This window comes from Amphiprion ocellaris, chromosome 23 (assembly GCF_022539595.1).
Source record: "Amphiprion ocellaris isolate individual 3 ecotype Okinawa chromosome 23, ASM2253959v1, whole genome shotgun sequence".
Lineage (NCBI taxonomy): Eukaryota > Metazoa > Chordata > Actinopteri > Pomacentridae > Amphiprion > Amphiprion ocellaris.
Window position 1 is genome coordinate 24,955,816 of NC_072788.1, and position 10,504 is coordinate 24,966,319.

At 39.2% G+C, this 10,504-nt stretch overlaps 1 pseudogene; it reads left to right on the forward strand.

Annotated features, from left to right (window-relative positions):
• Positions 1-1,296: 1,296 nt before the first annotated feature.
• Positions 1,297-10,375, forward strand: LOC111562755 (complement factor I-like; annotated as a pseudogene).
• The last annotated feature ends 129 nt before the right edge of the window (positions 10,376-10,504 follow it).

The following is a 10,504-nucleotide window of genomic DNA, read 5'->3' on the forward strand; positions in this document are numbered from 1 at the left end:
ATGAGCAGAAAAAGAGCTAAGAAGCAGCTTTTCTAGGATCCACGGCTTTAAACAGCTACTTCACTAACCTTAGAGCTCATAAATTGGTGTTTCCTTGTGTTTGCTGATTGATCTGTCATGTTTACCGTTGGGAGTCTGTCAACACGGAGCAGATAATGATTGATGGAGGATCATCACTGGAGTCTGTTAGACGACAGCAGAAGGAGAAGATTCAGTTTATTTTCTTTACTTCGGACTGAAACAGACGAAGGATGTTTGTCAGGAAGGTTTCAGTTTCTCTCCTGCTGCTGTTTCTGTCCATCGTGGTGAGTTACCTCCTGTTTATTTACACATTTAGATACTTTCTCTGCTGCTTCAGGTGTGTAAAAGAAGGCAACATGCAGTTTTATATCACCGTCATGTATGAGTATTACTGAATAAAACTGCCACTAGTGAGAGTTTTCATGTTTTTACACCTGAATCTGTTCTAATTCTTCTGCACTGGATTCTGCTGAGTTTTATTTCTCTTCCAGTTTTCAGCTCAAAGCTTTGCCTTAAAGACGGATGAGTTTCTCGGCCCTCCAGAGTGTCTGGAAAACAGGCGAGTGCTCTCTGATTGGCTGAGCTTGCTTGTTTGTTTGTTTGCTTGTTTGTTTGTTTACTGTTTGGTTCATTCTTCAGGTTTACTCGTGAATCGTGTGACTTGGTGTTCTGTCCTCCGTGGCAGCACTGCATCAACGGATGATGTTCCTGTAAACCAGCCGACCAGTGTCCAGCAGGGGGCGTGGCTTCCATCTGCTGCCATGACAACCAGCTATGCTCCTACTGCCAGGTAGACACAACCAGCTAACCACAACCAGCTCACACAACCAGCTAACACAACCAGGCCAACACAACCAGCTAACACAACCAGGCTAACCACAACCAGCTAAGGCAACCAGCTAACACAACCAGGCTAACACAACCAGCTAACACAACCAGGCTAACCCAACCAGCTAACCACAACCAGCTAACCACAACCAGCTAACCACAACCGGCTAACCACAACCAGCTAACCACAACCAGCTAACACAACCAGCTAACACAACCAGGTAAACACAACCAGCTAACCTCAACCAGGCTAACACAACCAGCTAACCACAACCAGGTAAACACAACAAAGTAAACACAACCAGGTAAACACAACCAGGCTAACTACAACCAGGCTAACACAACCAGCTAACCACAACCAGCTAACCACTTACAACTCAACCATGGACTTCCTTGGTAAAATGTTGTTCTATAAGAAGCGTCTGAAGATGGTTCGTCCTGCAGGCGATGGCTACGTCCTGTCTGACCAGGAAACCCGTCATGTCCCACTTTGGAGGAAGCTGCTCAGGTTGGTCCTCAAACCCTGAACAGACCGAAGCTCTGCTGGACCTTTTAGAGCTAACGTTGGTCTCCTCTCACTTCAGACCATCAACCAAAGTTCAGAGCTTCCATCGAGAAGAGCACTGGAGTAGTCAGGCTCTTTATCCCCAGCACTGGGAGCACTGGGAATACTGGGAACACTGGGAACACTGGGGGTTCTGGGGAGGAGCTGCTGGTGTGTGAGCAGCTGTGGGACATGGCTGCTGCCAACGTGGCCTGTAAGGACAACGGACACCTGCTGTAAGAAAAGACTGATGTTCCTTTATGCTGCATCCAGGAAAGTTCTGCTTCTAGAACTAGGTCCAGAACTAAACCAGGTACAAAACATGAACCAGGTCCAAAACTGGAACCAGGTCCAGAACTAGAACCAGGTCCAGAACTAAACCAGGTCCAGAACTAAACCAAGTATAGGACTAGAACCAGGTCCAGAACTAAACCAGGTCCAGAACTAGAACCAGGTACAGAACATGAACCGGATCCTGAACTAGAACCAGGTCCAGAACAAGAACCAGCAGTGATGGAGTCATGAAAACTTATTAAATACCAACAAACAAATGTTTTTGTGTGTTGTTGCATTGTGTCATTGTGTTGTGTTGTTGTGGTATTGTTATGTTGTTGCTATGTTGTTGTGCTGCATGTTGTTGTTGTGTTGTTCTGTATTGTTGTTGTTGTTGCGTGTTGGTGTGTTGTATTGTTGTATTGTTGTGTTGCTGTTATGTTGTTGTATTGTTGTGTTGTTGTTATGTTGTTGTATTGTTGTGTTGTTATGTTGTAGTGTTGTTCTGTATAGTTGTTGTTGCGTTGTTGTAATGTTGTACTGTTGTGTTGTATTTTTGTGTTGTTGCTGTGCTGTGTTGTTGTTGTGTTCTTGTTGTTGTGTTGTTGTTGTTGTGTAACAGCGGCGCTGCCTCCACCGGTTCTCTTCCGTACGTCGCCCTGCAGACCGTCAACCAGCCGGTAAAATGCGTCAGCGTCCGTTGTCAAGGATAGGAGAACTCGCTGGCCGAGTGTGACATCTACGTCAGGGTGGACGGTGGGAAGGTCACCACGGTAACCTGCGCTCAGCCGGCAGGTCGGTACCGAAGCATGTCAGATGTGTTGCACTGTTGTGCTACCAGGTTAACCTTGGTAACCATGGTGACCGTGGTGTGTTTCAGGTGAGGAGTGCGACTTCAGGTGTGTGAACAGGAAGTGTGTGTCCATCAATCAGACATGTGATGGTGTTGACGACTGTGGAGACCGGAGCGACGAGATGTGTTGCCAAGGTAACACACAAATACACACAATGTACACACTTTAACACACATCTAGTGTACATTTCACATGTTCTAATGAATGTTTTCATACGTGTTTAAAGAACATGTTTATAATGTGTTGCATGGTTGAACAGAAATCTGATAACATGATGCTCATTCCAACATCTGCTCCAACATCTGGTGTCTCCAGGATGCAGGAACGGAGCTTTCCTCTGCAGCTCAGGTGTGTGTCTGCACAGAGAGAGGCTGGGAGACGGCCAGGTGGACTGTCTGACAGGAGAGGACGAATCCCAGCTGATCACAGGTAAACATCAGCTGATCACAGGTAAACATCAGCTGTTAAACATCAGCTGATCATAGGTAAACATCAGCTGATCACAGGTAAACATCAGCTGATCACAGGTAAACATCAGCTGATCATAGGTAAACATCAGCTGATCACAGGTAAACATCAGCTGATCACTGGTAAACATCAGCTGATCACTGGTAAACAGCAGCTGATCATAGGTAAACATCAGCTGATCACAGGTAAACAGCAGCTGATCACTGGTAAACATCAGCTGATCACTGGTAAACAGCAGCTGATCATAGGTAAACATCAGCTGATCACAGGTAAACAGCAGCTGATCACTGGTAAACATCAGCTGATCACTGGTAAACAGCAGCTGATCATAGGTAAACATCAGCTGATCACAGGTAAACAGCAGCTGATCATAGGTAAACATCAGCTGATCACAGGTAAACATCAGCTGGTAAACATCAGCTGATCATAGGTAAGCATCAGCTGATCACAGGTAAACATCAGCTGATCACTGGTAAACATCAGCTGATCACTGGTAAACAGCAGCTGATCACTGGTAAACATCAGCTGATCACTGGTAAACAGCAGCTGATCGTAGGTAAACATCAGCAGCTCACAGGTAAACATCAGCTGATCACAGGTAAACATCAGCTGATCACTGGTAAACAACAGCTGATCACAGGTAAACATCAGCTGATCACTGGTAAACAACAGCTGATCACAGGTAAACAAACAGAATCCCAGCTGACGTCTGATGTTTTCTACCCCACAAGGCCTCTGCCGTCACTTCCTCCTCTCACAGGTAACCATGGTGATGCATCGCTGCCATGTCATACTGTATTGTTGCCATGGTAACGTAACTGCTTACATATTTTTTCTTTGTGTGTTTTTCCAGAATACATCTCTGCTAAAAGTGGTATGTAAATGCGTGTACATGTACTATTGTAAATTCACATGTTTAGTAGCACATTAGAATGTTAATTAGCAAACTATTATATACATACATAGTATATTTAACATATATAAACATACATATTTATAATATATACAGACGTTTAATATGTATAATATATATCTGTATACACGTATATATATATATATATACAAAACATATTTTACACATATTTTTTAAAATATATATTTATCATATATTTACATATGTATGAAACAAATGTATTTTACCCACTTTACATATATTTTTAATGAATATTCATGTATGTGTTTATATCAATTTCACATGTTTTTAAAGTTTATTTTCATACAGATTTAACAGAAGCCTAAAAATGTATTTAATATACATTTTCATATTCGTATTTAACACATTCTTACATAATGAATATTCACATTCCACGTTTACATATGTGTTTAAAGTTTGTTTTCAGACAGATTTTATGTTTTCGTACATATCGCATGCAAGCTTTTATATAAATTGAATGTACACTTTCAAACGTATTTAATGCACATTTTCAGATCTATTTAATGTATGCTTTAATACATCCATCCATCCATCCATCATCTATACACCGCTTAATCCTCATTAGGTTCATGGGGGTGCTGGAGCCTATCCCAGCTGACTCAGGTGAAGGCAGGGGACACCCTAGACAGGTCACCAGTCTGTCGCAGGGCTACATATATAGACAAACAAGCACTCACACATTCACACCTACGGGCAATTTAGAATAATCAATTAACCTCAGCATATTTTTGGACTGTGGGAGGAAGCCGGAGTACCCGGAGAAAACCCACGCATGCACAGGGAGAACATGCAAACTCCATGCAGAAAGATCCCGGGAAAGCCGGGACGCGAACCAGGGACCTTCTAGCTGCAAGGCGAAAGTGCTAACCACTACGCCACTGTGCAGCCCGTTTGCTTTAATACATATTTAACATATTTTTACATATAGATCAGTGTTGTATTTCACTGTTTGGCCTGGCGGTGGCAGTGTTGTGTCACTGTGTCAGACACACTGATACAGAAGTTTGTCTGTTTGACTGATTATCACAGTAAACTATTAAATTGCATTTTTATAAATATTTAATGCGTACTTTATTTGTACTTAACATAAGTTTACATGTGTATTTAGCATATATTTTGAGATATCTTCAAAATATATTTACATACATATTTAAAGAATATTACCTATTTCGATGCCTGAATTCAGACACACTGATACAGAAGTTTGTCTGCTTGGATGATTGTCGCTGGATGAAGACTGATTATTTAATGCAGCAGGCGACAGCTAATGTGATTTTTTTTTTTTTAAATAAAACAGTTTGTAGTTTAAATTCTGCTTTGTTTGTGTGAAGAAACGACGGCGGCCAGAGCACATCTGGAGTCCAGGCTGAGGTGTGGAGTTCCTAAAGTGACCAGAGTTAGTGATGTTGAGGAGGAGGGAGGAAGAGGACGCTTCAGGAGGGTGGTGGGAGGACGGCCGACTCACCCAGTCAGTCACTTTAACCACATTTTATTATCTTTACCAGCTCAGAAACACACTCAGATCACAGTCACAACCAGTGTTCATGCTTTTTAAAATCTTTTTTTCCCTACAAGTTTTACTCGAAGGGAAATATGTGTGTGTATATATATATATATAACAAACCTTATAATGACATGCATATTTACATATATTTATACATTTAACACACACACACACACACACACACACACACACACACACACACACACACACACATATATACATATATATTTAACAGATATAGTTAGCATATATATGTATGCATATAACATATATTCACATATATATGTAAATGTGTGTGTATATATCTATATATCTATATCTATCTATCTATCTATCTATCTATCTATCTATCTATCTATATGTATGTATATATGTATATATATATATAGAGATAGATAGATAGATAGATAGATAGATAGATAGATAGACTATAGATAGATAGATAGATAGATAGATAGATAGACTATAGATAGATAGATAGATAGATAGATAGATAGATAGATAGATAGATAGATAGATAGATAGATAGATAGACTATAGATAGACTATAGATAGATAGATAGATAGATAGATAGATAGATAGACTATAGATAGATAGATAGATAGAGAGAGAGAGATAGAGAGAGAGAGAGAGATATTCATACATATTTAACATCCTGAATCCTGAGTCAACGACACGATGGGAAATAACAGTGAAAGTTTAAAGTTTTTATCTTTACTAGTTCTTGAGATGTTGTTGTTCAAACATTAAATCTAAATGCTTGAAAAACTTGCAAAATGTGGCACATTTTTAAATAAATTTTATCTCACAAAGTCTCTGACAGATTGATCTGAAATCCCACAGATACCATTTTAAATAATTTATGAAGAAAATTTCAAATCAAAGAAAAACTTGATGATTTGATGAATTTTAACTTCATGTTTGTTGTTTTTTCTCATGTTTTTTTTTTTTTGTTGTTTTTTTTTTACTAAAAACCCGTCGATCGAAGCAGAAACTGATGAGTTTTTGTGTGCAGACTCAGATCCAGTGGCAGGTGGGGGTGGAGGTGAACCAGAGGCTCCAGTGTGGAGGTGTTTATATCGGAGGCTGCTGGGTGGTGACAGACGCTCACTGTAATGAAACCGACCACTGCTTTTATCCTTTTAAAAATTGTTGTTTTTTTTCCACAGATTTTTCATAACAAATATGAATTCTTCCACCATTTTTCTTGTCTTTTGTGGTTCGTGTTAGTCATTTTGTCTGATCACCGTTGTGTCTTTGTGTTTGTTTCGTGTCTCTTGGTGGTGATTTTCTGTTTCTCTACGTTCATTTCATGTCTGCTTACATTCTATTATTTATTCATTTGTAGTTTTGTCTCTTTATGGCTGTTTTTTGGTCACTGTGGGCTCATTTTTCACCACACTATAAAGTCAGGTACATCCACGGCTGGAGATATAGTCTGGAATCCTGACAAAAGACAAAAGCAAAAGTTGGATTTCTCTGTTTGCTCTGGAACCAAACTGCCCACAGATGTCACTGGACACTGAGAATAACAAAAGGAGGCTCCACATATTTATATCTGTCAGGAAAATTCTTCAGTGGAGTCCTGATTTCTCCAAATTAACACTCAGAGTTGTCTCTCGAGTCAAAGCAAAGTTTTACTTGTGGCAAGGAGTCACATGAACAGAACAGAGTCTGAACAAGCGACTGACAAAGATGAGAAACAGCGAGGCCTTTATACAGGCACATAAGCATCAGTCACACAACTGCTTTTAATTAGCTGTCATTCTGTTGGAAACACTGCTTGCAGTTCAACCTAAAACTGAACTTTTCTCACGTGATCATCGGTCACAGCTGAGTCGTTCGTGGCTTCACTGTTGCACAGCAGAGCTCAGAATTTAAATTTTTGTAGAATCTGTTTATTGCAGACAGTTTGTTTTAGGCAAAGTTTTAAATGTGAGAGAATGAAGCGATTTTGATGAAAACTAACAGACCATCTGAAAGTTGGAAATGTGACAATTTGCTCCGGTTTTACAGTTTCATGTTATTAAAATCTCAGAATATTAACATTTTAAATCAGACAAACAAACCAACTAAATGCCAAACAGACACGGCAGTAAAAGAAAATGTGACTAAAACAGGGAATGTGTGTCTTTTCTGTCCTCCAGGCCCTACTTCGCCCCTCCATCCGGACTGAATCCGGCTGCGATCGGCGTGAAGTTTTCTCTGTGGCGACGAGACAGAGTTGAGAAGACGACGGACACGGCTTCAGTCCAGAACGTCTTCATCCACCCACAGTGAGATCAGGAATAATTCCGTAAAATAGAATCACTAACTATATTACATCCCTCTGGTTTTCTTTGTTCCTCTCAGTGTTGCTTTTAGCAGCTGTCAATCAGCTGACGGTGGGCGGGTCTTCCTGCTCAGATGACGATTCGATCACTGCACATAAACATGAAGAAGAAGATAAATAGATGGAATAAAATTAAAATAGATGCTTTAAAAAAACATATACAGGAAAACACATTAGTTTCATTTTTAAATAACTGACATTATATGTACAAACAATGCATGAAGAATAATGATTCATTTGTATGCAGTAAATATATATATATATATATATATATATATATGTATGTGTGTGTGTGTGTGTGTGTAGTTTTACATATAAAGAGCAAGAGTGACTCATGTATATGCAAATATATATTTTAAATAAATAATAATGTATAAACATGTTTGTAAATATACAGAAAAATTGTTATTTACATGCAATGAGTAAAGAAATATTTGTGTTTTTTATTGAAATATACATTAAATGCACTAATTTACATGCATTAAATAAACAGACCTTTTGACACTGTAAAAATAAATGGTTTTAAAATACTCATAATAAATTGGCACTACATACAACCATTGTTTTTAAATCTATAGAAAAATAGAGTAATTTATAAAATACACACTGTACATGGACAAATAAATATTTATTTAAATAAATACTAAAAGAAATAATACATAATAATACAAAATAGTTATGATAAATGATTGTCTAAAAAATGTCTTTACTCCTCGGCTTTCACAGCTGAAAATGCCACATGGTGCAGCATCTAGTGGCCACCGGTGGTACTGCACCAAGAGCTAGCCGTGGGTGTTTCTTTGTACAGTGCTGTGGAAAATTATTTGCCCCCCTACAGAGATCTTTTATTTTTGCATATTTGTCACATTTACATTTTCCAGCTCATCAAACTAATTTCAATATTAGACAAAGATAACCCAAGAAAATGCAAAAATTTTAAATGATGATTTGATTTTATTGAAGGTGAAATGCTCTCCAGACCATCTTGTTCTATGTGAAAAAGTATTTGCCCCCTTTGCTACCAATCTATGCAATGGGTTCAGTTTCACCATCCAGACTCACATATCATTCCTGCCAGGTATGTTGAGCCTAATCATCACTAAATAGAACCTGTCTTCATTGTGAAGCAGCTGAAGGGTCTCAAAAAGCAGCACATGATGCCACGTTCTAAAGAAATTCAAGAACAGATGAGGAACAAAGTCACTGACATTCATCAGTCTGGCGGGTTCCAAAGCCATTGCTGAGACTCTGGGACTCCAGAGAACCACAGTGAGAGACATTATCCACAAATGGAGAAACATGGAACAGTGGTGAACCTTCCCAGGAGTGGACCAATGACCAACATTTCTCAAAGAACAATGATATCTTATCCAGGAGGTCACAGAAGAACCCAGAAGAACATCTAAAGATCTGCAGATCTCATTGGCCTCAGTTAAGGTCACTCTACGTAGTTCCACAATAAGGAAGACTCTGGGAGGAAATGGATCCATGGGCGAGTTAAAGATCAAACCGCTACTGACCAATAGGAACATAGAGGTTCATCCAAGACTTTTGGGATAACATCCTGTGGACTGATGAGTCAAATGTGGAACTTTCTGGAAGACTTGGGTCTGTTCCATCTGGTGTAAAGCTAAGACTGCATTCCACAAGAAGAACATGGTACCAGCAGTGAAATATGGTGGTGGTAGTGTGATGGTTGGAGGACCTGGACAACTTGTCTTGAATTCTGTCCTCCATCAGAAAATACTCCTGGAGAACATCCACCATCAGTTCATGACCTGAAGCTCAACACTAATAAACCCAAAGCACACAAGCAGGTCCACCTGTGAGTGGCTCAAAAAGAACTAAATAAAGGTTCTGGAGTGGCCAAGTCCAACTGAGATGCTGTGAAAAGACCTTCAAAGTTCAGTTCATGATCTAGAACCATCTAATGTGACTGAATTAAAACTATTCTGCTGAGAAGAGTGGACCAACGTTCCTCCGTGGATGTAAAAGCTGATCACAAACTGGAACAAACATTTGACAGTTGCTGCCAAGAGACCAACCAGTTGTTAGGTTCAGGGGGGGTGATTACTTTTTCACAGCACTGTAGTTGGACCCAAACACTAAAGACATTCTATGATGGTTTCTATAATTTTCTCTGATGGTTTCTATGATGTTCTCTGATGGTTTCTATGATGTTCTCTGATGGTTTCTATGACACTCTGTGATGGTTTCTATGATGTTCTCTGATGCTTCTATGATGTTCTCTGATGGTTTCTATGATTTTCTATGATGTTCTCTGATGGTTTCTATGACACTCTATGATAGTTTCTATGATGTTCTCTGATGGTTTCTATGATGTTCTATGATGGTTTCTATGATTTTCTATGATGTTCTCTGATGGTTTCTATGATTCTCTGATGGTTTCTATGATGTTCTATGATGGTTTCTATGACACCCTATGATAGTTTCTATGATGTTCTCTGATGGTTTCTATGATGTTCTCTGATGGTTTCTATGATTTTCTATGATGTTCTCTGATGGTTTCTATGATGTTCTATGATGGTTTCTATGATTTTCTATGATGTTCTCTGATGGTTTCTATGACACTCTATGATAGTTTCTATGATGTTCTCTGATGGTTTCTATGATGTTCTCTGATGGTTTCTATGATGTTCTATAATGGTTTCTATGACACTATGATAGTTTCTATGATGTTCTCTGATGGTTTCTATGATGTTCTCTGATGGTTTCTATGATGTT